Below are 27,483 nucleotides of genomic sequence, written 5' to 3' on the forward strand. Positions count from 1 at the left end.
ATTTGTATTTCTTGTACTTGGGAATTTTTAAAAGTTTCAAGTCAAAATTTTCCATTGCAAATATCTTTTATCAGTTTATTACTAGACTTTACTTTAACTCTTTTATAATCATTTTTATATGTTAGTACTTTTCTACCATTTCTGTCTATTTTTGTCTTTTCTGACAAAGTATTCAAGAGGCATGCAGGTTTTTTGCATTCTCTGTCTGACATAGTTTCTCCATACCATGGTATATTTTTGAATTCTTAAGTCTTTTTTTAATTTGATCCTCTCTCTGAAAATATTGCAGTATTTAACTATTACAATTTGTATAATGATCTTGATCTCTGGCTGATTCTGTCCTCATTTCTTCTGCACAATTATTTTGCCTGTTCTTTGTGCTTTGTTTTTCTTAAGGTTTTTTGGAGTTTGCTAGATTGTTGTTGTAACTGCATTAAATTTAAAGATACTGTGGAAACGATGTTTTACTGAGTCTTTCAATGTGTGAAATTATTGTGTGTCATAATTTCTTTGGTATCTGATTATTTCTCTATTATATCTTGTATTTTTGTCCATAAAGTTTTTACATATATTTTAATATATGTAATCCTAACTTGTTCATAGTTTGTTTTTATTGCTGTATTAATAGAATCTTGATGTCTGTGACATGGTCTAATTGGTTTTAATCAATGTACCTAATATTACTGATATTTGAATTTCAATTTTTTACTGTAGATGTCCACTTTATCTTCTTAGATAAAATATTGTGTATATAACCGTGGTTTGTATCTCCTGTGATGTTATACTCTGCCATTCAGAAGATTCTTATATCTGTTTTTCATTCTGATAAGCAAGTAATTCCCAAAAACAGGGGACAGCTGATCTCATAAACCATACAGAAGTGAAGATGCACTTCCTTCTGGAAAGCCCGGGAACTAGGAATCGTAATGAATGGTGAGGCTTTAGTTGCTCTGCCCTACCATCTGCCCTCAGGTCAAAACTATGCTTATCTATTTCTGTTCACAAATAACCAAGTCTCCTAAAATAAACTGCTCAACCTGTTACTTGGGCACTGCATTCACTTCAAAGTCCCAGGTATTCCTTTGGAATGACCACATTTAACATGTGTGCGTCACCACATGCACTGGAAGAGGTGGGACAGGGACAGGTCCATTGTAGTAAATGCTTCTAACCATGAGAGAAAGAAAGAACGGGACTCAAAGTCACCACTGGGACAACCTTTTGAAGGCTTTAATTTTGCTCTCTAGAAAAAACTTTTTGACCAATATTTTCCATAGCTCCAATTTCTGTCATGATGAAGCCATCTCCTCGGCTTCATTAGAGATGGGTGTTGTGATCCAGGCTTCTGTGGAAGCCAGGCTTTTCTCTTCTTCACATCTTCTACACAGTCTTCAAAGCCTTCCTTTTATAGAAGCTTGAGGATGCACACAGTGGTTTAAGTCTCAAAAAAAGTCAGTCACTTTTTAAAAGTCATAGCTTATTTTGGTGGCACAGAATTTCATCACCAGTGGAGAGAGATCTTATCAATTTACTTTAAGAACAATACTAATTGTGTTAACCTCATCCATTTTCTTTCCCTATTTTCCCCTGCTGTCCTGATCTTCTGTCTCTCTAGACAAGATGATGATAGCTCTGCTCAGAAATTATCTGGGTCAACAGTATAAAAGTCATAACCTTAACTTGATTTTTGTCCTTGATCCTTATAGCTAAAGAACTGTCCTTAGTATTACACTCTTATTCTGATATCTTCCTTTTTCTCTTTTATTTAACTGGAAACATTTTGTTGGGCTGTGCATTTTTTTTTTTTGTTGAATTTATCACTTGCCATTTGGATGTAGTTAGCCTAGTAAAGTCACAAGGCCAGAGACTTGTCTCTGTTCCCTTTCATGCCTACTAGAAAGCCAACTAATTTTGCACTGGCCTGGAATTCTGCTTGTGCTTTGCCAATGTCAGGCAAAAATATTCAACACATACTGTCTTTCAATCTCTTCCTCTAAATCTACAGTTTCCAAAGAAATCGTGTCTTCTTCTCAATTTACCTCAGGTATCAACTTTGTATTAAATTTTCTAACTTCAAGACAAAGATCACCTGATCGGTGTATCAATAATAGATGATCAGGGTAAGTGAGTTTGGTATAAAAACATATGCTTTGGGAAAGTGTGTTGTGGAAATGACAGTAAGAGTGTAATTAGGGAAAGAAGACAGCAACTGCAATCATTCAAGAAAGATGTGAGGGTGGCTTTGAACAGTATGGTGGCAGTAGGGAAGGTGGAAATAGTAGACCTAGGGGTAGGTAAACGTTAAGAGCTCACTTGGGGACAATTAATATACCTGTTAGATAGCCAAGTGGATGTTACATGGAAAATTAGAGATACACATCTGGAGTTCAGTGAAGAATTTTATTTAATAAATGTAAACAAGAGACACATTTGGCCATGGAATTTGAAATCATGAGCTCAGTACCTGGAGAGTGTATGTAAGTAAAGGGGAAAAGCGCATCCATACATATCACTGTCTAGTAGTGCTTGCCTCTATTACCAATCTCTTTCCCATTCAGAAAGAGATATTTTTCTACCATTTTTCTCTGTTTGTTTTAAAATCATATTTTAGGATTTTTATTGGTGTGTGCTTAAATTTGTAGGTTAATTTAAATATAGTTTGTTTCTTTAAGATTCATCATTCTAAGCACTCCCTTTATATTTCTTCTCTTTGCTTTAGAGTCATTCTATTAGTTTAAAATATTTTATATAGATTTTGAATACTTTAACTACATTCCTTTATGAGCATTATTTTTCTTATTTTATAATGGAGTCTAATTTCATTTTGTCTTTGAGCCAGTTATTATTTGTACATAAGTGAGGCATCAATTTCTGACTAATAATTTTATATACAGAAATATTAAGTTTTGATATTGATTGTAACAGATTCCTATTATTTATATTTGAATTATCAAGATGAATTACCATTTCAATATCGATATGTTTCTTTTTTCCTTTCTTGGTTATAGTGGCTAAATTACTCCAGAAAAGGAAAATAAGAATTGGAACAAAACACATTTTTGTTCTTGTTTATAATTTTATTAAGAATATTTCTCATGCTCCTTCACTAAGTTTCAGGCTGATGTTTAGAGTGATGAGATATAAAATACTCATATATTTCTACTTTAAAAATAAGTGTTGAAATTATATTAGTTGTATCTTTAACATTATAAAGGTAAGCACATTAGGAACTCAAAATTAGTTTGGGCCCTTACCCTGTACCGTGTTTGTTCTGAATGCTGGGAATACAGCAATTATTGAAAGTGTCCAAGTCCCTGCTCTTATGCAGCTAGTATCTCAGTAGAGGAGAAAGATCATGAACAGACAATAACAAGATAAACAATATAGGGTAAAGTAGCGGTTACTATTAGACCGGAAAACAAAGAGATGAAAGTATTGACAGAGAAAGAAGCTAAGCACTCCTTGGAAGGGCCATGCATGTTGGCCAAGGGGCAGAGGGGAAGCAAGTGCAGAGCCCTGGGTGACAAGAGGGTGCTGGTGTCCCTGAGAGTTCAGAATGTGTTGGGGAGCCAGGCAGGTTCCAGGGCAAGTGCTCCAATGCACTGATAAAATTGTCTCGCCTGATTCCTAGTCTTGCATCATCCTTGGATTTCTGCATTAAAGTCCACATGACCACGGTCCATTCTTTTTTTTCCTGAAAACTGTTTTTACTTACACTTTCCCAGTATCATTTCTTTAGAGTTAGTATTCTTTATCTGGACTCTTCTGGTTTTGATACAGTTTCTTCTAGACTGATTCAATTGCCTCTTTGGGGACGCTTTTCTTTTTTTGTCTTCCATCACTTACAAAATTGGGCTTTGTTTTCTGAGACACAACTGTTTTCAAATATCTGCTTAAACAACTTTTTACCTCACCAGGAAAAATCCGTATGCACCGATCAAAGCATTTGGAGTTCGGATATCGTTTTGCGACCCATCTGTCATACTTCCTCTTCCTATCTTTTATTTCATATGCAGGATATTCCAGATTGCTTGCATATCTGAAATAAAATAATTACTATAATAAAATAATGAGGCATAGACTTTTCAGGTCTCACAATAGAGAGGCACAGACAATATAGTTAATAATTTCTACATTATATGATTGGTATATTTATAGAATTGTTTATTCCATCATTCTGGTCATTCTGCATTATTACCAAAAAGCAAATATTTCCAAAGAAGGTTTAGTGTTTTACAAATTTTATTTTTCAAACATGATAAAATCATCTATGTATAAATAGATGTTTTTAAACCACATGCTTTTAAAATATCCTATAACCAGAAAATTACTTTAATCATAAAGCAAATGGAAATTTATTACCATTTTATCTTCATAAAAGATTTTTAAATGAGTATTATATACTGAATAAAAGAAAAGCCTTTTTATTGTTTAACTACTTATACACATATATTTTCTATAGTTTAGAAACTAGATATATTTAAATTTAAGATTGGAAAAAATTAGTAGCTAAATTGATGTGTGCATGCACAGGAAGCCATCAGCTTACATGAAAACTAAATAAATGTGAAGCAAATGAGTAAAAATATTTAAAGTTACCCATAGAACAGGACAACTTAATTACCCTGTTTAACTTCACAGAGGTGACATTAGCATTTTCAATATTTTCATTTGGGTTCATCTGCCTTAAAGTTCCTTACCAAGGGCTCTAATTAGAGCTACAGGAGTCTGTAATGACCACAGTGAAGTCCATGGCTCCTGAATTGTAGGTAAAGATTGTATGTTTCTGTGCATGTATTAATTTTTAAAAATCAGAATCTCAAAATGTAGGTGGCCCTAAAATACTAGGGAGCATTAGGAACAATTAACTATCCCCTCCTTGATGCCTTCCTATGTTTAGCAGTCTCAGGACTCCAGCTTTCAGGGGTAAGAGGTGAAAGGACTGACCGTGATGGTGGCTTGAAGATTTATTCATAAAGAAAAAAGCCTCTAATAGGAATAACTTTCCCAGTTCATCAAACTGATTTGTTTGTTGGAAGTATTAGTCTACTTTATCACGCTTTAAAGAGTGATGTTTGTCGTATAGTAAGGATTTTAGGCAAGGACTTCACCGCTCATAGTGGGGTACTGGTGTTAGCTTTTATCTGTGCCTGGAGTCCTTGATTTTGATTTAGGCTTTCTAATTATTCATCATGTGTTTTGACTACATGAATATCACCAGACTACTGAGACATTTCAGTCTTGTTCATTATGTTATTATTTCTTCCTCTTCTTCTTCCTCTTCCTCTTCCCCCTCCTCTGCTTCTTCTTGTTCTTCTTCTTCTTCCTCTTCTTCTTCTTCTTCTTCTTCTTCTTCTTGTTCTTCTTGTTCTTCTTGTTCTTCTTCTTCTTCTTCTTGTTCTTCTTCTTGTTCTTCTTCTTCTTGTTCTTCTTCTTCTTGTTCTTCTTCATCTTCTTCTTCCTCCTCCTCTTCCTCTTCCCCTTCCCTTTCCCCTTCCCCTTCTCCTCCTTCTTCTTCCTTAATTATACTTTGCCTTCTTACCCTCTTGATGTGGATCCCACAGATTACCCTTTTTGATTTTTTATTGTTCCTTTATATTGTTTTGATATATAATCTTCATAAAATTCTAATATTAATTTATAGATTTAAACTACATTTCTGTCACCCAACATATTATAAACTAGGTATGTGACAAATATTAGCAACACAAATCTGATGAACTCTCAGTGCTTTAGGAATTCATTTTTTTTTAAATCAAGGAAATACATATAACTGAATTATCACAATACAATGCATTATGATAAGGGTGGTTATGTAATTATTGAGAAGTGCCCTAGGATTAATAAGAGGAAGAGATCACTTTACCTGAGCAGAGGGAAGAGGGGACAGCACTACAAAAGATGCCCCTGAGAGTTTGATCTTGAAAGTGGATGAGAAAAGCACTTGGACTAGAGATTTCAAACATCTTTTAAGTGGGAAATTCTACCTCTTATCTCAGAGATCTGAATTGCTTATATTAGCATTTGCCCAACACACATAAATGCTATCATCAGGAGTAGCACTGTCAGCATTTCAGCCTTACTAATACATTGGTTTTCCCAGTGCTTTTTCCTTCAGTATGGGATCAGATGAATCTGGGTTTGGCTACTTGCCAGCTCTGTGAACAGGCACTAAGGGAAATTAATCTCAAGAAGTCTCCGTGTCTTCAGGACAAATCAAGATGTGGACTCCATTATTGTTCAAGTGGCCTTGCACTCCCAAACCTATGATGTAAGGAAGGGAAAACATCAAAGAGAATTTGAAAGTACAATTAATACCAAGATACAACTTATAAATTTAAATATTTATTATTTATAGGTTACTCTGCATTTCCTAAGTTAATAAACAGCTCCAACTATTTTTTGTTGCCTCAGACACATTTCAACAGGATGAAACAGTGAAATGTTGTAGGAAAGTGGATGCACCTCGAGACCACAATGTTAAGTGAAATAAATGAGACACACAGCTGGCTTAAGCATCACGTGGTTTCTCTGATATAAGATCTTCTGGAAATGGGAAAGGGACTAACAAATGGAAGGAACAGGGAGAGAAGAAAGGACGGGGTTGAAGAAAGAATGCAGATGTGCTATGTACACGTAGCAACTCCCCACAAGGAATGTAATCATTATGTATCACAAACATGTACTAATAGGAAATAAAAATTGAAAAAAGAAAAATAATCTACATACTTTATGAAAAAATACTGCATGTATATTTACTTTATGATCGTATTTAAATTGTAAGGTAATCAAAATTTGAATAATCTAAAACAAATTTGGTATTCTTAAAATTGGGTTAATTTGTTGCCAGTGAATAACTGACTCCTTATATTGCACCCTGAAGAAGCATCAATAAAATCTGAAGTGTATCTCAGAGTTTTGAGCTGCTTGCTATGTGAGGTCATCCATAATAAAAGGCAAGAACAAAATGATCTTATTTGAAAGTATCATGAAACTCAGTAACAAATCTATATTTGGAAAATTCTCCCGGTGTTTTGCAAACAGCCCAGATGACTCATCTAGTGAATGAAGCACTGTAGCTTCCTTGGAATTCTAAGCATGCATCTCCACCTGCCTCTCCCACTCTCCACCCTTCTGATTTTATTCTATTCTTGTTTTCACTGAATGAATAGAGACTTAGACATTTTTGTATTCTGTCCTTCGATATTCACATTCTCACACTTCTTCGATTTTCATGTAAAATTTGGAGTTATGTACTTATCACTTGATTTAAATCAATTTGGCATTTTCTTTAGAGGTTGAGATAGACACAGATGGAAGTTAAGGAATCAGAAGTAGGGCATGGAATTCTGGTTTCACATCACCTTAATTAGGTAAATCATTTAGTTTCAGTGAACATTAATCCCTGGTCTTATTTTAAAATTCCCCATTTATGACTTCTTCTATGATGTTAGTTTTCCTTTGATTTTACATATATGAATTAGAAGCCTACTAAGCATGAGGTTCTATGCAGTACCCTGACATAGTTCTTCCCTCAAAATAGCTAAGATTTTTCTTGGAGTTGTATGATCCAGCCAATTAATTCCTTTCTCTTATCTTTCTGTTCAAAGGAGGATGACAAAAATCATAAGTGGCCTTATAAGACATGTCAGGAGGTCATTGTTCATTGCTTTTTTCAGTATTTATAAAATGACAATTACTTATTGGTGACATTATTAATTGAAATAAAGAAAATATTACTGAGCCAAGTTAAAGAGCGTTCTAAAACAGACCAAAATTTAGATTATGTAAAGTAATATAATTTTGTTTCTGTTTTAATTGCAAAGATTTTTTTCTATTTGTTTTTGTTTCTTTATACGTTCTGCAATATATTCATCCATTTTTAAGTGTTTTGATCTTAGAATAAGTCATTTTTCTAGATTCAATCCGAATAATTTTAAACCTGTTTCTTTTAAAAGCAATTTAATTCTTGTGTTCTGATTCATTTTAGTTAGTCCATCCAAATACCGGTGTCTATGGATGTACTAATGGAGAAGGAGGATCTTTATGGGTTGTTTGAAAAACTTCAATGTAACAATAATTTGCCGAGAGTTGAAATAACTTCCAAAAGTTTCGTGTTCACGGTATCTATGTAATACCTTTCATGAAGTTTTTGCAAGCACTTAGTTTGAGGATCCTCACCAAAAAAAGAACAAAATATTTAGCTAAATAGTGATCTTTCCTTTCCTTCCATCCCAAACTATAATATCTTATTTTGTAGATCTTTGTATTCTGATTTAACAACTTTCTTCAAATTCATATCTGAGTGTTTCAGAAAATAAAAAGAAAGCTAGTGTGTTTCTAAAAAGAGATTTACATGGGTTGAGGTTAATTGAGAAGCTGAGTATCACTTATAATATCACTGATACTATTTCCATATACTAAGGAATATTACCCAATTAACGTAAAGATAGCAAAAGGGAAACACACTGACTTCTCAGATAAGTGTGCATTCTTCCCTACTTTATTTGATCTACACAGTTGATATTTTGTTGCTTTATTCCAAAAAGTAACCTTTCACCTGGGTATGTGGGGTACATAGTTTCAGTCTACAAGACCAAAATCTCCTCCACTAACATAACATTAGAACACAAAGAGATAGAGTTACTTTTCTCCTTGCTGAGACAAAATTTCCAGCACTCAAAGAAGAAAAGGTTTACTGAACTCACAGTTTGTAAAGGTTTCAGCCCATCGAAGCTGGTTCCAAGGCAGGGTGACATGGCAGAGGGACATTGTAGAGGAGAGATAGTCCATTGTAGAGCAGGTAGGCAGCAGCAAGTAGCAACCTCAGCCATGGCTTTCCTCTCCCTTTTATCTCTTCCAGGCTACCTGCCTTTGGTGTGGTGCCATCCACCAGGGTGAGCCTTCCCATTATCCACACCCAGAATTATGCTAAGCCAATCAGTGGACTGATTTAGTAATCAAGCACCCTTAATCTCAGCATCACACAGCCTAGATCCTGCCACCTCCCCAAATTGTCAGCTGTAAGTGCATGAGGCTTTGAGGAGCAGCTAGACAGAAGGCATAACACGTGTCCAAGGCCATCTCAACCATTCACAACCGGCCTAGGGTTAGAAATTATTTTTACCTTCCTGACATCCTTAGTGTTCTCTCTCTCTCTCTCTGTCTCTCTCTGTCTCTCTCTCTCTCTGTCTGTCTCGCTCTCTTTCTCTCTCTCTGTAAATAGAGCTAATAGTGTGGTTGTGAATTGCTTTAAAAATAGAGCAAGATTATATGTGCACCCATGTTCGTAGCGGCAGAGTTTGGAATAGCGGTAACTTACAAACAGCCCCATTGCCCATCAACTGGAGACTTGGTAAAGAAAATGTGGGGTTTTATAAAATGGAGCACTACTCAGCCACAAAGAATGAGAAACTAGAGACATTTATAGCTAAATGGATGCACATGGAGGCCATCCTCTTAAGTGAAATAAATAGGACACATCTGTAAATACTGAATAGTTTCTCTGTTGTGAGAAATCGAAAGTGTAAATAAGGACTAAAAGGTATAATAGATAATGTGAAATAGGAAGAAAGGAGGCAAAGGGGAAGGGGAAGTGGGAGGGCTAGGGGAAAGGAAAGAAGGGAATGGGATTAATATGAGAAAATGAAAAAAGGGAACAACGTCTTTGTAAATAGGGAGGGATGGAGGGGTTGAAGGGAGGGCAGGGGAAGGGGGAAAAATAAGAACCAAGAGAGATTATGTAAACGTGCAGATTCCCAATGATGAATGTCATTATATTGCATACCTAAAATGTACCAAGAAAATTGATTTAAAAATGGAGAAAGTTACCCAAAATATTACATTTCTTCACTTCATAAAAAATATATAATAGGAGTAGGGAGATAGATCTTTCTCAAATGGGAAGATGATCAAGAGTTGAAGGGAGGGAAGAAGGAAGGGGAGAGAAAGAGGATGAAAAAAGAAGTTAAGATGCATTAGGTTCATGTACCAACTCCACATAAGGAATGGAAACATTATGCACTGCAAACATGTACTAATAAAAAGTGGGTATTTGTTTTTAGATGTTGATGGATTGCAGGATGGCATCTGATTCCTTTAGTGCATGTGTCTGTCATGGATTGAGTTTAATACTGGAATCTTTAAAAACATTAAAATCAGTATTCTACTTCTATCAGTTCAGAATTCGTAATGTTAAACCGTTGCTACTTTGGTGAGTATTTACCTTTATGAATAAGTTTCAAATAAACTAATGAACAGTTGCCTTACATTAAACTCTCCGATTGTGATCAAAGTTAACTTTATGGAAATGAAATAGAAGCTGACAATTTGGGCTGCTGGCAAAATTGAAAAAATAAAAGCAATTTTATGTGATCCCTGAAAAGAAGGAAAAGCTGGGAAGTTCCTTCCATTGGCTGACAGAGCCCCTGGTTTTGGGTGTTGTTTTTGCTGTTGGGTGGAACTCTTCTTTAATTTCTGACACTAAAAGATGCATCAGGCTTACCTTGTATATTTCCTGCCCTAGACTACAATCAGTTATTCTTTAAGGAGCCCTGGATTCTTTTATTGGGAAATCCTATCAGAATAGAAGAGCTGAGCGCTACAGCACTGACATGGGTGGAACTGTGTCCCCCACCCAATGCATGTATTCATAGGTTGAAGTCAGTTTATTTTATTTAACTTATGTTGACATATATGTTTCTTGCTGCTCTTTTCTCTAAATACACACATAGCATACACACACACACAAACACACACAAACACAAATCAGCACCTTCATGGATGTCTTACTGATAGAATAAACTAGGTTTCAGCATTAAGAAAAACTATTTTTGCCCAGTATATTGTATGGGTGACTTGCTCATTGCATGCTGCAAGACCTCCTACAGTTTTTGTATAAGAACATGGTTTAGGAGGAAGGAAAACTAGACCCTCTAAATGTTGCACAGAAATGTGACAAATTTTTCCCTTTCTAAAATATGGAAAGAGGCATCAAGCACATATAGGTTGAGTGAGAGAGTGGAAAGTGAATGGTTTACAAACGTTGAATTTAAAATTATTTATTTCTCTTCCAGATAATATCAACAACACAGTGGTAGGTGTGGCCATGTAGTTGGGACTCCATCTGCTGTATACAAACAACTACAGTGTTATTACTTGCAATACTGTTTGCTATTGGAGTGCAAATATTCAGGCATGCAAATAGGAAGTTTCTCTGAACTTTTAGTCATCTCTGGTCCCCAGGAAGCCTTTTCTTTGTTCTTTTTTCTTTCTGCTTCTTTACTTTTTTAAAGGAAACCATTGATTTTTAAAATTTTTTCAGACAATACATATCACAACTAGAAGTAAGTTGGACACAATTAAGTGCATTGTTTCCCAGCGAGTCTTCTATGAGGGAAACCAAAGATTTCACCTCTTGAGGTATGGACTTGCTCTTAAATTATTTCCTTCACACTTTTAGTACATTCTTTGTCAATAATAGAAGAACAAAGAGGGAACATAATTCAAGAGCATAAAGAATGAAGACTTGCTGTAAAAAAAAACTGAACAAAATATTACTTGGATATGTTTATGGCTAATTCAAACACAATTCAATGTTTATTTTTTCATTAGTAATAAGACAGAATTAACTTATAATTGGATTACTCACCATCATCATCATTCCTAAGTACAATCCAAAATCGGACTGTTAAAAATAGTTGAACATTATTTTTTCTCATTTCCTATGCAATTATTCTAGTTCACACATACCTCATTCTGTGACATCTTATAATAACTCTTGTTCAGAATAAATCTTAAAAATACGCTAGCATTAGGAATTCAATGGAGGAAAACTAAAAAATGAATGAAATTTCATCCAAAGGCACATATAACTTTACTATTTGATTTTTTAAAATGGTAGTTGTTTTCTGGTATGTAAGGAATATAGAATTTGATTATTAGAAAAGAGTCAAAAATGTCTCATAATTTGGAATCTCTGCAGCTCCAGTACTCCTTTATACTCATGGCACCTTCTAAACGGAATGCTTCTATGCTATTCATTCCTGCACGTGAATTCTGTCTTTCTCCAGGTACCTACCATTGGCAAGTGATGCTCCTTCTGCTCCCACAATGGTTTTAACAGTAATGGGTCTGGTCTCCGCACTTCAGCTACCATAGCATTAAGAAAACACCTGCATCAGGGTTATGTGTGTGAAAGGCTTGCAGAATTCTCAGGGTGGATTATTTCTAGGACAGTGGCATGACTGTCATGATGGCTCAGGTTCTGTGATGTTCTTATTGGGCTGTCCTATCTCTCTAATAAAATTTTGAATGCTGTCAGTCCTATGTGAAGTACAGAGGTGGTTTTGATGCCATGGGAAATTACATTTTATTTAAGATAGACATTCATCAAAAGATAGGGAAATAGTTTCTTGTCAGATAAGACCTCTACAAATTTTGATATTTTAATACAAAATATTAGGATTTGGTGTAGGTGTAGATTTAGCTGTGTTTATGTGAAAATTTTTGTATCACCCACTTCTCATTATATTATGAAATGGAAGCAAATGAATGTATAGAAAGAAAAAAGCTGACTGAGCTAAGAAGAAGAACTATTACTAATTTCAGTTATACCATTGAACTCGGACAAAGACTGAGTAGTGAAAAAAGAAGAGGAATCACTATATGATCTAGTGATCCCACTTCTGCACACATATTCAAAGGAACTGAAATCAAGATGGCTGACTGATATTTGCACTCTCATGTTCATTGCATTATTCACAAAAGCCAAGATATAGAATCAACCCAAGTGTTCACCAATGGATGGGTATACAAATGTGGTGTACACATGAAGACACACACACAGACATACACATCTTAAACAAAAAAGAAAATCCTGCCATTTGCAATGATATGGACAGACTTTGAGGCCATTATGCCAAGTGAAATAAAGCAGGTATAGAAACACAAAACTTGAGTGATCTCATTTATAGAAATTACAGAAAAATAACTCATAAAAATAGATAGTAGAGTGTGGTTAGTGAAGACTGGAGGAGGGAGTGGACATGAGGAATTAGAGAATATTGGTCCAAGAGTCCAAAGTTTAAATTAGATAAAAGGAGTAAGTTTGGCATCCATTACATAACATCATGACTATAGTTAATGCACTGTGTATTTCAAAACTGCTAGGAGAATAAATTCAAAATGTTGTGACCACAAGAAACAAGTATGTGAGGTAATGGATATGTTAATTAGATTAATTTAATCATTTCATAACATATAGCTATACCAAAGCATCCAATTATATCCCATAAATACATATAATTATTATTTGCCAATTAAAATTAAAATAACCAAAGAAGAGGATGACTCGGTCATTTTTAGGTCTTTTTTACCTATTAGGCTCTGAAACCTATGCATGTTGTCAGTGACCCATTAAGATGCACATTGAAAAGGAGTTAAAACCAGATGGGCAGCTTCAGACCAACAAACCAACTCAGTCAAACTATTCATGTAACCTGAATAGTTGAGGAAGAAAGACATTATATCTGGGAGGGTTCCAAAATTCATGTGTTGCTCCAAGGACTTCCATTTTAGGGTATTTTCCTTATAAGTTGTTGTAATAACTCGATACCACCAAAAATAAGCACTACAAGATTGCATTTTCATTTTAGTTTGCCTTGCCATTGCATACCTAAAGAAAAATAAATAAAAACCCTGAAAGGCAGCCAACTCAAATATTACACACCTGGCTCCCATTTGTTATAAGATTATCACTAAAAACAAAGATTCTTGACTTTTACAGCCCTCAATTGTGTGGCTTCCTCAGCAATACTCCCTGTCTAACCTGGTACATGCTGCACCAAGAACAAAAGAAAGTCCTCAAAAAGATCTGTTATGATCTTCATATTAACGTCTCCCTCTCCTGGCCCCTGAACTCAATGACAGCATTTAAAACAAAGGTATAAAAAAGAAAATATGATAGAGAGGAACATGCTGGTTTTCTTCCATCCTCCCACCCACATTTAACGATAAAACTAAAATATGACAGAAACATTTCCCTTTGGCAGGAGAGTTTTGCTTTTCTTTTGGAGATACCAAGGCCCCATAAAAGAAAAACATTTCTCTCTTGAGTTCTTTCAGTTTTAAAAATGTTTAGGTTTTTTAAATATGCAATTTAAATAGGCAATCATGAAGAAAAACACAATAGAAGAGACTGCCAGAAGGCCTGCCTGCTGCCTAGGTGGGTCTACATTTAAACATCCCACTTCGCCGGGGCTCTAGATTGTAATTTCTAATTACAATAGTCTTGCCAGTTTCACTGGCCTGTGAAAAAAGTAAACACAGAGAACAGAAGCCTAAGTATGATATTCCATTCAGAAAGACTTCAAGATCATTAAGACAAAGCCTCTGGCTCTGAGTCTGACTGCTTCTTAGGTGTCCTAGATATTGAATATTATGCTATCATTTCTTTCCTTGGAGGTGCAGATTTGAATAAAAACCTTCCTCATTTAAAAGCATCTACATGAATGGAAATCTTTCCTAAGAGGCAATTCAATGACACAATTCATGTACAGCTATTATGTCTTTTAAAGTCCTTTAAAAAAAATCAATCCATTGTAATTACATATAGAGGACTACAATATTCAGTCCTTCTATTGTACATGCATTGTACAAGTATACTCAGGTATTACAATGGACCCCCCCAAATTCACAGGGATTATGTTCCTAGAACACTCACAAACTGTGAAAAACTGCAAATTTCAGATATGGTCAGAAAAATGTCTATTTTTATAGTTTAAACCCTAAATATACTATGTCTCCTGAAGTTATGTAACTTAGTTTAATAAAATACTGTATTAATAAAGCCTCAGAAGGTGCAGAGCATTTTGGTGGCATCTTAGGGATCTTAGCACTTGTAAGAGCAAACTCCAAGGACACTGGAGATGCCTACAGTGGTACCACAGCCTGTTAGTGTGCAGAAAACCTGGTGCATCTGCCATGTCACAGGGCAGCAGAAAATCAGCACCAAGGAGAACTGAAAATTGCTCTAGGACTGGCTACTTGCAAACCTGCCCAAAAAAAAAAACAAAAAAAACCACAAAAAAACAATTGCAGAGGATCAAACTCTGAACGGTGAATTTCTGGGGGTATATAGTACCAATCACCTCATACTTCCTGGACAAAACTCTTGGTAATGGATCAAATAACCCAAACCAGGTGTAGGGTATTTTCTTTTCCTTCATTTCTCTCAGGTATTCTAGATATACACTGTTCCTGAACTGTCTACCTTTAGTATAAGTAAGAATTGCTGTTACTAATTATGAATACTTCAATCACGATGCAGGGAAAACTAAGAAAATAAGCTGAGTGGATCAACACTAAGTGGTTGTCTATAGAAATATGATGACTGGAAACATAAGAGAACTTCTAACAGTGGGAATGGGAGAACTGAAAGCATGAAAATATGTGAAGGTAGAGGTGTCTTCTATGGGAGTTAGTTTTCAAAGAAAGGTTAGAGACCACTGTGAATAGATATGCTCGTGAGACAACCTAGGTTTGCATGGATATGAAATTAAGAAACAGAATTTAAGAAATAGTTGGACCAGTAGGAGGCAAGGATTGCCTGCTAGTGATTGGAGTTTGTCCCTGACAAAATCTGGCCAGTGTGGCTGGAGATAGAATCTCTCCTCTCACTAAACTTCTCCCTCCAACTTCTCACTAAACCACTGAGGTTGATAAACATAATTCCTTTTTTATCGCCCCAGCAATGACCTCAATAACCCTGCAAGATCAAGAAGACAGCTTGATTGGACCAAGGCATGGTAATTCTTGAACAATTATTATTTGTGAAATCCAGAAGAGACAGTAGTTCTCAGGAAAACACTGTTTGAAAAAAGTATACATCTATGTTGTGGTTTTTAATAATATTTATAAAAATATAAAATCAAAATAAAGAAATTGATTACTTAGTAAATTATAACATTCATTGAAAACTTGTAGTATTTAATATTGCCAAACGTGCAATGAAAGACATATTCTCATTCACTAATCTTGTTGACAACTTGTCAATATGCACAAATAGTTCTCCAAATTTTGATAGTAGTAATGCTTAAGAAATTGTCTTAAGAATTAAAGGCAAAATAAAATGTATGTGTGACTATTATACTGTAATTTATTATAAAGTTGAATTATAATGTGGTTCCTTTGAGAGAAAACAGTAGCCTCCAATTATGTGTAGTTTTATTGTGTGCAAGTTCAGTTAGCCATGATCAATTGTGGTCCAAAAAGTAGTAAATAGAAAATTGTAATAATAAATAATTCATAAGTTTTAAGTAACTTTGATTACAGTATATCCATATGTGTGTGCAGTTTTGGTTGTTTTTTGTTTTGTTTTGTTTTGTTTTTTGAGATAGAGTCTCACTATGTAGTTCATGCTGGCCTCAAACTCAGGGCAATCCTCCTGCCTCACCATTCCAAGTGCTGGGATTACAGATATGCACCAAATGCCTAGCTCAATTGCAGTATATTTTAATAATAATTTTCTTTTATTATTAGGTGTTGTTAAATTTTACGGTGTCTAATTCATAAATAAAATCTTATAAGTAGTAGGTATGATAAAATATACAGTGAATATTTAAATTTTTTAAATGTTATTACAGTAAAAGACACATTGCCATTCATTCTTCTCAAAATGCTGCCCCTCTCTACAAACACACTTATCTCATCATTCTTGCCACTTTCTGAAGTAGTTCTGGAAGTTCTCTTTCCTAGGTATCTTAGTTGCACTTAGTTGCACTTTCATGGGTGCCTTCATATCCTGTGTAAATTTAAAACATCTTGACTTTGGTGAAGAGCCAGAGGGCACATGGTGCCAGAACTGGTAAATAATGATCTACACCATTTTTTAATGATCCTGCTTTCCAATGGATGGCACTTAGCAGCAGCATTTACTGTATTTTTTATTATGTCTAGCATAAACACTCACAAAAGAGGACTTCTACAACGTAGCAAGAAAATAGGATAAGCATGATGGTGGTGGAGTATTTTGAGAGAGATTAATATCAATGTGTCTTTTACTATAATTAATTAAATGTAAGTATTCACCATATTTTTAATCAGAGGTTATACATGTGTATATGTAGACATGGACATATAGATGATATAGATATATAGATATAGATATGAAATATATAGAATACATAAGTTTCAGGAAGGAATGGAGGTTTCAGAATATATCCTCCATGAATCTTCCACAAATCATCTTTTAACAAAACTTCTAATGTTTTTCAGAGTACTTTTAGGTTAAAAATGCTCCATGATTTTTTTTGTAAATGAAGTCAGTTTCTTTGGGAAGAGATTAGGGATCTTAATTTTATTGCTTGCTCTGCTCACAGGAAAAAGTTCATAGCCTAGGTTCTGGAGGTAGGAGTGGGAACAAAGACAAGCTGAACTCTGAGTGACATTCTAGTTCTAGAAGCTGAGCACATGAGGTTGGGAGGAACAATATTTGGTGGCTTCCCTCTCTTACCTGAATTACTTCTACCCTCCGCTTCTAGTGTAGGACTTTCTTCCTGGAAGAAGCAAGACCTAAGCTTGTTTCTTCCTGCCCCCAGCTACCTGTTGTTGAGGCTAAATGAGTGTGGTTACATGTAGCGGTTCCCTATTACTACCCACACCCACCTAATGGAAAGCAGCCAAGAATACTGGAGCTCTGATAACCTTTTTGGTTCAATAGTTGTGGTTCCAAAATCTTCCTTTGAACTAGTTCCAAATGCTTCTGAACCATATGGTCAGACATAGTCACAGCAACAACCTCACTCTCGGCATTGATTTCTGTTTTAGTTTCTTTTTTTTTTTTTTTTTTTTTTTTTGGTACTGGGGATTGAACTCAGGACCTTGCGCTTTTGAGGCAGGCACTGGAACCACTGAGCTAAAACCCCGGCCCTACTGTTTTAGTTTCTTTCCCATCACTGGTCACTGACACTCATATCGCTTTAGGTTTATTTTGGCTCACAGGTTTAGTCCATAGTCAGCTGGCTCCAAGACAAAACAGGCATGGTAGAAGAAAAGCTATTCAACCCATGACAAGCAGGAAGCAGAGAAAGGGAGGAGCCAGGAACAAGAATACACCCTTCAAAGTAATGCTCCTAGTGACAAGCTCCTTTTAAGAAGATCGCATTTCTTAACATGAGATTTCTATGGGACATTTTAAATCTGAACCACATTGTTAACCATGTTTATTATGTTTTGTTTTCATGATAATATCCTGTATCACTTGCTACTTGGTCATCCAAAGCTTTCTCTTCTATAGATAATTTATTACAGGTAATGATTTAGCATCTAATTTACCAATGCTTTCATAGAAAATTTTTCCTTCACCTTTGGAAACAGTCATTAATGTCTTTTATCTAATCAAATCAAAGACCAGAATCTCAGAGCCAATTTTAACACATTTCTAAATATCTACTCCTCTGGATCATTGTAGTCTATTAGAAATACAAAGTGAATGCAAACTCACACCACTGAGAAGCCACATTAAAAATTTTTAAAGGTGAAATATTAATTGATTAACTAATATGAATGTATTTTATTCAAATTAGTATACCAAAATATTATCATTTCAACATGTATTCAATAAAAAATCACTGCTGAGCTACTTTCTTTTTTTTTTTTTTACTGTCTTTGGAATCTGGTGTGCATTTTGTAGATACAGTAATCTCATTTCTGAACAATTGCATTCCAAGTCTTCTATTCAGTATTCCTTACATTAATAATTTCTATATCTATCAGGGTATGATTAGAGAAGCAGAATAACATAAAAGATATAAATCAGGGATTTTATATATGGACTAAGCCTTACACAATTATGGAAATTGAAATAAAGATGTATGCATTGCTGTTAGTCTCTGCAAGTAGTCTGGAGAATGAAACCGTTAGGTGTCAACCAGACAAGCAGGATAAAACTGGATGTCGAATACCCCAGATAAGTTACCTACTCCCATCACTGGGAATCCACATCATTCTTTCTGCACATTAATCTACTGCAGCAGTAACAAGCACTAGAATATTCAGCCCTTCTCCCAGGGCTGCACACTTACTTGGCCCAGGTCTTTCCAAAGCTGGAAAGAATCTTTATGATAGTCCCCCTGTCAAAAATGCGACCGTAGGTCAGTGACAACTGTGTAATATATTAATGAATGGTCCTTTAGACAAATCTGAGCATTAAAAAATACGGTAGCTTCCTCTCAAATTCATACAGATTGTGTTTGTAACCAATATGAATCCCGAAAAATAGGATATGAAAATTTGGAAAACAATTCTAGCCACACGGAGTAATAAACCATTATAAACATGTTACATTAAAAATTACAAACAACAGGCGCCTTGCTCCCTCTGGTTTGCCCCGCTCACTTGCATCCAGGAGACGGTGAGGCCCCCACGGGCAGGTCCACCAGTCGCCAGTTTGGTCTTGCGGTCAGAAGCAGGTGGCTTTGCCATGCTCTGTCCAGCTTGCCCCACCCACTTGCATCCAGGAGACCCTGAGGAACAACCCCCCCCCCACAGGCCCACCAGCCACCAGTTTGGCAAAGTGAGCACCTGTAACAGCAGCCAAACTCCCCCCCACCTCTGGCCTCTTGACAGCTACCTGGTTCCACATTACAGAGGCACAGGGGAACATAAAGGCCATTGTCCTTAGTTGCAGAAGTGAACAACAGAGAGAGGGCCTCTCTCAAGCTCCCTGATGAAAACTGAAGCCCACTGGAAAAGTGAAGTGAATCTCTGCAATATCCGCACACCAGACCAACCTATTTGGTAAGTTGAAGGGATCATCACCTCTTGTTTGAACCTGGACTATTTTCAGGGGAAAGACAGCTGGAACCTGTAATAGAAACTTGCAGAGTTCAACCCTGCAGGAGGACAGGGAGCTCAATTTGGGACTTGCAGCCAGAAATCTGCCTGAATCTCATGGGTCTGTGACTGGCTTACTGGGACTCATTGACTTATAACTGACAGTATGAAAAATAAAAATGAGAAGGCATTTAAGCAAGTCACAAACTCAGACTTCCACCCCACAAAAGGCAATTTCTGGGGAAAAGGAGGTGGGAGTGTCTGATAATCAACCACCTAGACACCCTGAATTGATAGCACAGAAAGTAAGAAAACAGAAGAATGAGGCTCTAGAAAACTTCAAAGCAGAAATAATCTCCCAGATAACTACAGAGGTGGTGACCACAGTGAAATACATAATTAGAGGCTCTAGAACAGAAACAGATAAAACAACAAAAAAAGATGAGTTCAGAAACATGCTGGAAGCCATGAATGCCCAGCATAAGAAAGAAATGGAAATCATGATTGCCCAAAATAAGAAAGAAATGGAATCCGTGAAACAGATTCAAACAGATATTCAGGAGATGAAAAACTCCATTGAAAGCATGCAGAGCAGATTAAGGGAATCTGAAGATAGAATATCAGATATAGAAGACAGGATTGCAGTTAAGGACCATGAAAACAGAGATTTCTTAAGAATAGTAAGAGACCACAAAAAATTGATCCAGCAGCTTCTAGAGGATGCAAGGAAGAATAACATAAGACTGATAGGAGTCCACAAAAGAACAGGAGAAAATACAATTGACATAAAAAAAAAAAAAACTGTTCACACAAGTAATAGTAGAAAACTTCCCAGACAGAGCTGGAGAATTGGACATACAGAGAAGTGAGGCATATAGAACTCCAGAAAGCCATAATCAAAAAAATCTACACCTAGACAAATAATAATCAAGATCCCAGAAACCCAACAAAAGAACAAAATCCTATAGGTAGTTAGAGAAAAGAAACAAATCACCTATAAAGAAAACCCATTAGAATCACAGCAGATTTTTCAACACAAACCCTCAAATCAAGGAAAGCCTGGAGTGAAGTATTTCAAGCCCTAAAAGAAAATAACTTCCAACCTAGACTGTTTTATCCTGCAAAATTATCGTTCAAAATAGATGGGGAAATTAGAAACTTTCACAACAAAGAACACGTGAGAAATTTCATGAACACCAAACCAGCACTCCAAACAATCCTAAGCAATATCCTAGGAAAAGACAATGAAGGTCACAACTCCATGAGGCCCAACAGAGAGAAACCACCAGCCAAGGTAAGAAAAATGGGGGGGGGGGGACCCAAGAAATAAAAGAGCCCAAAATAGTAAAACATCATGACAAGGATGAGTCAATATCTATCAGTTATAAATATCAATGTTAAGAGTCTCAGTTCACCAATCAAAAGAAATAGAAGGGATAAGGAAGTAAAATCCAACAATATGCTGTATACAAGATACAAAACTAACTCAAAAAGAAATACATAGACCTAAAGTAAAAGGATGGAAAACAGTTCTTTATGCCACAGGAACCCAGAAAAAAAAGCAAGGGTAGCAATCTTATTTGCAGACCAAGTAGATTTCAAACCAAAATGAATTAAGAGAGACAAAGATGGTCACTACATCCTTGTAAAGGGAACAGTCCAAGAGGAAGAGATGATAATCATAAATATATATGCACCAAATATGAATGCCCATATATACAAAACAAATATAAATGGATATGAAAAACCAAATAAGCTCTAATACAATTTTAGTGGGGATCTCAATACCCCATTATCACAATTAGACAAATCATCTAGACAAAAATTAACAACAAAATTGTAGAACTAAACCAAGCTATTGAACAAATGGTCTTAATAGATATTTACAGAGTCTTCCAGCCCACAAAATCAGAATACACATTCTTTTTGGCTACAAATGGGTCATTCTCAAAAATAAACCACATGCTAGCTCATAGAACTTGTCTAAGTAAATGTAAAAGAATTGAAGTTACTCCCTGTATATTATCAAACCATAGTCCAATAAAATTGGAGATCAATGACATAAGAAACAGCAAGACTCCCACAAACACATGGAAATTAAATAACACCCTCCTGAACAACCAATGGGTCACAGAGGAAATTAAAGAAGAAATTAGACAGTTTCCACAAGTAAATGAATATGCCAGTACAACATATAGGAATCTGTGGGACACAATGAAAGCAGTTCTACATGGGAAATTCATAGCACTCAATGCCTATATTAGGAAAACAGAGAGAACTGACATAAATAACCCAATGCAGAACCTAAAGCTCCTAGAAAGAGAAGAGAATAACAAACCCAAAACTTGTACAAGAGAAAATTATAAAGATCAGAGCACAAATGAGTGCAATCAAGACTAAGAGAATGATAGAAAAAATTAATGAATCAAAGAGTTGGTTTTTTGAAAAAATAAATAAAATCGATAAGCCCTTAACCAAACTTATCAGAAAAAGGAAAGAAAAGGCTCAAATCCATGCAATCAAGAATAAAAAAGGTGAAGTCACAACAGATCCAACAGAAATCCAAAGCATCATCAATACCTACTTTGAGAACCTATACTCTAATGAAATGGAAAACACAGAAGAAATAGACAGATTCCTAGATACATATGAATTACCAAAGTTAAATGAAGAAGATATAGAAATTCTAAACACTCCAATTACAATGAGTGAAACTGAAAATGTAATAAAAAATTTACCAACAAAGAAAAGCCCAAGTCCTGAAGGCTTCACTGCTGAATTCTACAAGACATTTAAAGAAGAACTATCGCCATTACTCTTTAAACTCAAAAAGGAAATTGTAAAGGAAGCAAAGCTTCCAAATTCTTTCCTGGAAGCAAGTATTACTTTGTTTCCAAAACCAGGGAAAGACACAACACAAAAAGAGAACTACAGGCCAATCTCCCTAATGAATATTGATGCAAAAATCCTCAACAAGATACTAGCAAACAGAATATTGAGGTCAGCAGGAAGATCATACACCCTGACCAAGTCAGATTTATCCCAGGGACTCAAGGATGGTTCAACATTTGTAAATCAATAAATGTAATTCACTATATTAACAGAGTCAAGGACAAAAACCATATGATCATCTCAATCTATGCAGAAAGGGCATTCGACAAAATCCAGCACCCATTCATGATAAAAATGTTACAGAAAATTGGAATATAAGTTCTTCATCTCAACTTTATTGAACCTATGTATGAAAAACCTACAGCCAACATCATACTAAATGGTCAAAAAATGAAAACTTTCACGCTAAAATCAGGAAGAAGACAAGGATGTCCACTATCACCTCTCCTCTTCAACATAGTTTTGAAAACATTAGCCATGGCAATTAGGAAAGAGAAAGAAAAAAAAGAAATAAAAATAGGAAAGGAAGAAGTTAAACTGTCATTATTTGCAGATGATATGATGCTTTATACAGAAGACCCAAAATACTCTGCCAAAAGACTTCTGACTTAGTTGGCAGATTCATTAGAGTAGCTGGATATAAGGTCAACACTCAAAAAACAATACCTTTTTTATATACAAATAATAGACTCACTGAGAGAGAAATTAGGGAAACAATTCCTTTTAAAATAGCATCCAAAAAAATGAATATCTAGGAGACAATCTAACAAAGGAAGCAAAAGACCTCTACACTGAAAACTACAGCACTCTGAAAAACGAGATTGAGCAGGATATAAGAAAATGGAAAGGCATCCCTTGATCCTGGATAGGAAGAACCAATATAGTGAAAATGGCCATACATCCAAAACTATTATATAGGTTTAATGCAATCCTGATTGAAATTCCAACAATATATTTCACAGAACTAGAGAAAACAATCCAAAAATTCATTTGGAACCAGAAGAGACCTAGAATAGCAAAAGAAATTTTAGACAACAGAGATATAGTGGGGGGTATTTCAGTACCCAACTTGAAACTATGCTACAAAGCTAGAGTGATAAAAACAGAATGGTACTGGCAAAGAAACAGACCTGAGGATAAGTGGAATAGATCAGAAGATGCAGAAAAAACTACAGATATGCTCAGCCACCTCATCTTTGACAAAGGAGTCAATCATCCACATTAGAGGAAAGATAGCCTATTTAATAAATGGTGTTGGAAAAACTGGATTTCAACCTGCCAAATATTATAACTAGACCCATACCTATCACCATGCACTAAACTAAGATTAAAGTGGATTAAAGATTTAAATATCAAGACAGAAACACTAAATTTGCTAGAAGATAAGTTAGGTAGAACTCTTGAAGACACTGGCATAGGAAAAGACTTTATGAACAAAACCTCAGTGGCATGAGAACTTGCACAAAGAATCAGCAACTGGGATCTCATCTTATTAAAAAGCTTCTGCACTCAAGAGAAACCACCAACAGAGCTAAGAAACAACCTAAAATGTGGGAAAAAATTTTCAGCAACTGTACCTTAGACAAAGGACTACTATCTAGGATACATAAAGAACTGAAAAAATATCAGACCCCTCAAATTCAAAGACCCAATTCAAAAATGGGGATCTGAAGTGAACAGACATTTCTCAAAGAAGTAATAGCAGCAAATAAATATATGAAAAAATCTTCAACATCACTGGTTATTCCAGAGATGCAGATGATAACAACACTGAGATTCCACCTCACCCCAGAAAGAATGGCTGCTATCAAGAAATCAACCAATAACAAATGCTGGCAAGGGTCTGGGGAGAAAGGAACCCTTCTCCATTGTTGGTGGGAGTGCAGACTGGTGCAACCACTGTGGAAATCAGTGTGGAGATACCTCAAAGAACTAGTGCTAGAGGTCCCATTTGACCCTGGTATTCCTCTGCTGGGTATCTTCCCCAAAGAATTAAAAGAATCATACCACAGTGATATATATGCACCCATGTTTATAGCAGCACAGTTTGTAATAGCTAAAGCTTGGAAACAGCCCAAGTACCCATCAACTGGAAAGTGGATAAAGAAGATGTGATTTTTTTTTAAATGGAATACTACTCAACCATAAAGAACCAGAAACTATAGACATTTATAGCTAAATGGATGCATATTGAGGCCATCCTCTTAAGTGAAATAAATAGGACACAATTGTGTAAATACTGAATAGTTTCTCTAGTGTGAGAAACTGAAAGTGTAATTAAGGATACACATGGATGAAATTGCCTAATAACATATTTCTCGGATTGTGTTTCCATCGTGTGACACATAACTGTATCGCATTTTAAATTAGGGAGAAGCTTGGCTTATGTGGAGTCTGCTAGCTAACTGGGGTTTTTTTTCCAGACCACTATTTGTTCCATTTTGGTTTTGGGGATCTTTCTGAAACAAATCACATCCTCTGGTGTCTTGTTGTTACTTGGGGTGTTTTTTTAAGTTATATGGAAAAATATTTAAGTCCTTTTCAGTTTTGTTGTGGTTGAGTTCTACTATTTTTTTTTTTGATACCGGAGATCAAACTTGGGTCCTTGTGCTTGGGCAGTAGGCAGTGAAACCACTGAGCTAAATCCCCTGCCCAAGCTCTACTATATTTGAATATTATTATAATTTTTCCCTTGCATTGTTCTTCTTTGAATGGTTTTAATTTCTGTATGTGTGTGTGTTTGATAATAAACTTATTTTTAAATTCAAAAAAATTACAAATAAATTGCAGAAGAAACATTATGTGAACTATCACAGGAAAGGTTAGTACCCATAATGTGGAGGTTCTCTCACTGGTCATTTATAAAATAATATTAATGAAAAATGGGCAATATGAAAAATGATTATTCTCAAAAGGAAACAGAGGGATTTGAAAATCTTAAAAATTGAGACTTATTTTTAAGCAAAAATGCAACTAAAATATATAGCTAAAATTATATCGTTTTTATGATACAGTGCTTGAATATATATGCTGCGAGCATAAAATTTGATGTTAATTATGAGGAAAGATAATCTGGAAATATTTCAAAAACACACGAAGTGATAAAGCCAGGTTCACTACTATGTATACAGTGTATAATTCCATTTTTAAAAATAAACACTTTAGCATATTCCTTCACTTGAAAAATAAATATTGGGGAGGGAGTATTTTAAGACATTAAGAGATATTTTAAGTTATTTTTAATTAATTAATTAGACTTCCTATATTATTCAGGTTTGCTGATGCCAGGATATAATACCTGACACCCACAACTTAAAGGGAGAAGGGTTTAATTTCACTCTTTTGAGGATACTCAACTCACAATCAACTGGCTGCAAGTTATAAACATCATGGTCAAAGAGCCTGGCAGAGCAAGGTTGCACAGTTCATGGCAGCCAGGAGACATAACAAGAACAGTGTCAGAGAAGTAGGTGTGAGAGACCATATATAGCATCAAAGGCCATGTCTCTGTGATTCACCTAGACACACACAGAAATGTGATTTAACCTTGGCAGCTTCTAAGCTAGTCAAGTTGACATGATGAAGCTGTACCATCACAGTAAAAAGTTAGTAATTCCACCAATATATCCTATGTACAACACAGAATACAATATTCTCATTCCCAAAGTCTCAACACTTCTAGCATGTTAAAAAGTCCAAGTCAAAATCTCTTCTGAAACTCAAGGTTAACCTCTTAGCTCTGGAATGCTAAAAAAAGTAAAAATTAAAATAAAGCAAAATTAAAACTAATTATATAATCTCAAGATACAGATACAGTGGAATAGTAAACATTCCCATATTTTCATTTCAAAAAGTGAAGTATAGGTGGATGGAAAGGAATCATACGAAAGCAAGTTTAAAATCCAAAAGAGTTAATGCAAAATCCTGTAGCTCCATGTCCAGATCTGGGGCATATTATAATGAGATGTGTGTTCCAGAGAGCTTGGGAAGCCCTGCCTCTAAGGAGTTCCTTTTTGCAGCCCATGTGACCTCACTCAGGCTGGTTTCCCTCACTGCCTTCAGCTTCCCTGGGTAAATTCTCTAAAATTTCTGCATCTCAAACTTCCTGTATCCACTGCACTTTTGGCTTCATTGCTACAGTTTCATGAACTGTCCTTTCAGGGGCATATTTTTTTTTGCCTCTCAGGCCTTCCTTTGATAGAAGAGCAGAAGCCTTTAGAACTGGCACTATCTGCATGACATGAAGATGTAACATCTGCTTGAGAAGTAAGGTGGGTCCCTTTGGAGTGAATGGATCACTAAATTGGAAGAAACACTTCACTAGTTGGCATTGAATCAACAGGGAGGCCTGGAGTTCTCTTCTGAAAGCCAATTCTTTCAACGAGTTGGTCATTTTACACCCTTGAATCTGTGATGGGAAGGAGGTATCTGCATAACTCCTTGGATGTCCTGTAGTCAACATTCCTATTTTCCCCAAGCAAAGTATTTGTCTTTTTTTAAATAAAGCGAATCATTTTGGTGTACAAACCTCCCCTGGTCCTAACTTTACACATGGTTTCTTGTGGCCCAATATACGTTGTTCAGTTTTTTGTATTCTACTTTTGGCCTCCCCAATGCTTACTATAAATTTGTCTGAAAATAGCCAAGGGTATTCATATCAGAGTCTGAGTGTTAGTATGCCTTGAAACTTTCTCAGCTAGATCAGTTCATAGATCTTAGGAGCAAATTTTCTGCAAAGTCTCAGGTCATGAACAAAAT

The sequence above is a fragment of the Heterocephalus glaber genome, unplaced genomic scaffold (assembly GCF_053883595.1).
Source record: "Heterocephalus glaber isolate CG9 unplaced genomic scaffold, H.glaber_assembly_v1.0 deba00001465, whole genome shotgun sequence".
Taxonomy (NCBI): Eukaryota; Metazoa; Chordata; class Mammalia; order Rodentia; family Bathyergidae; genus Heterocephalus; species Heterocephalus glaber.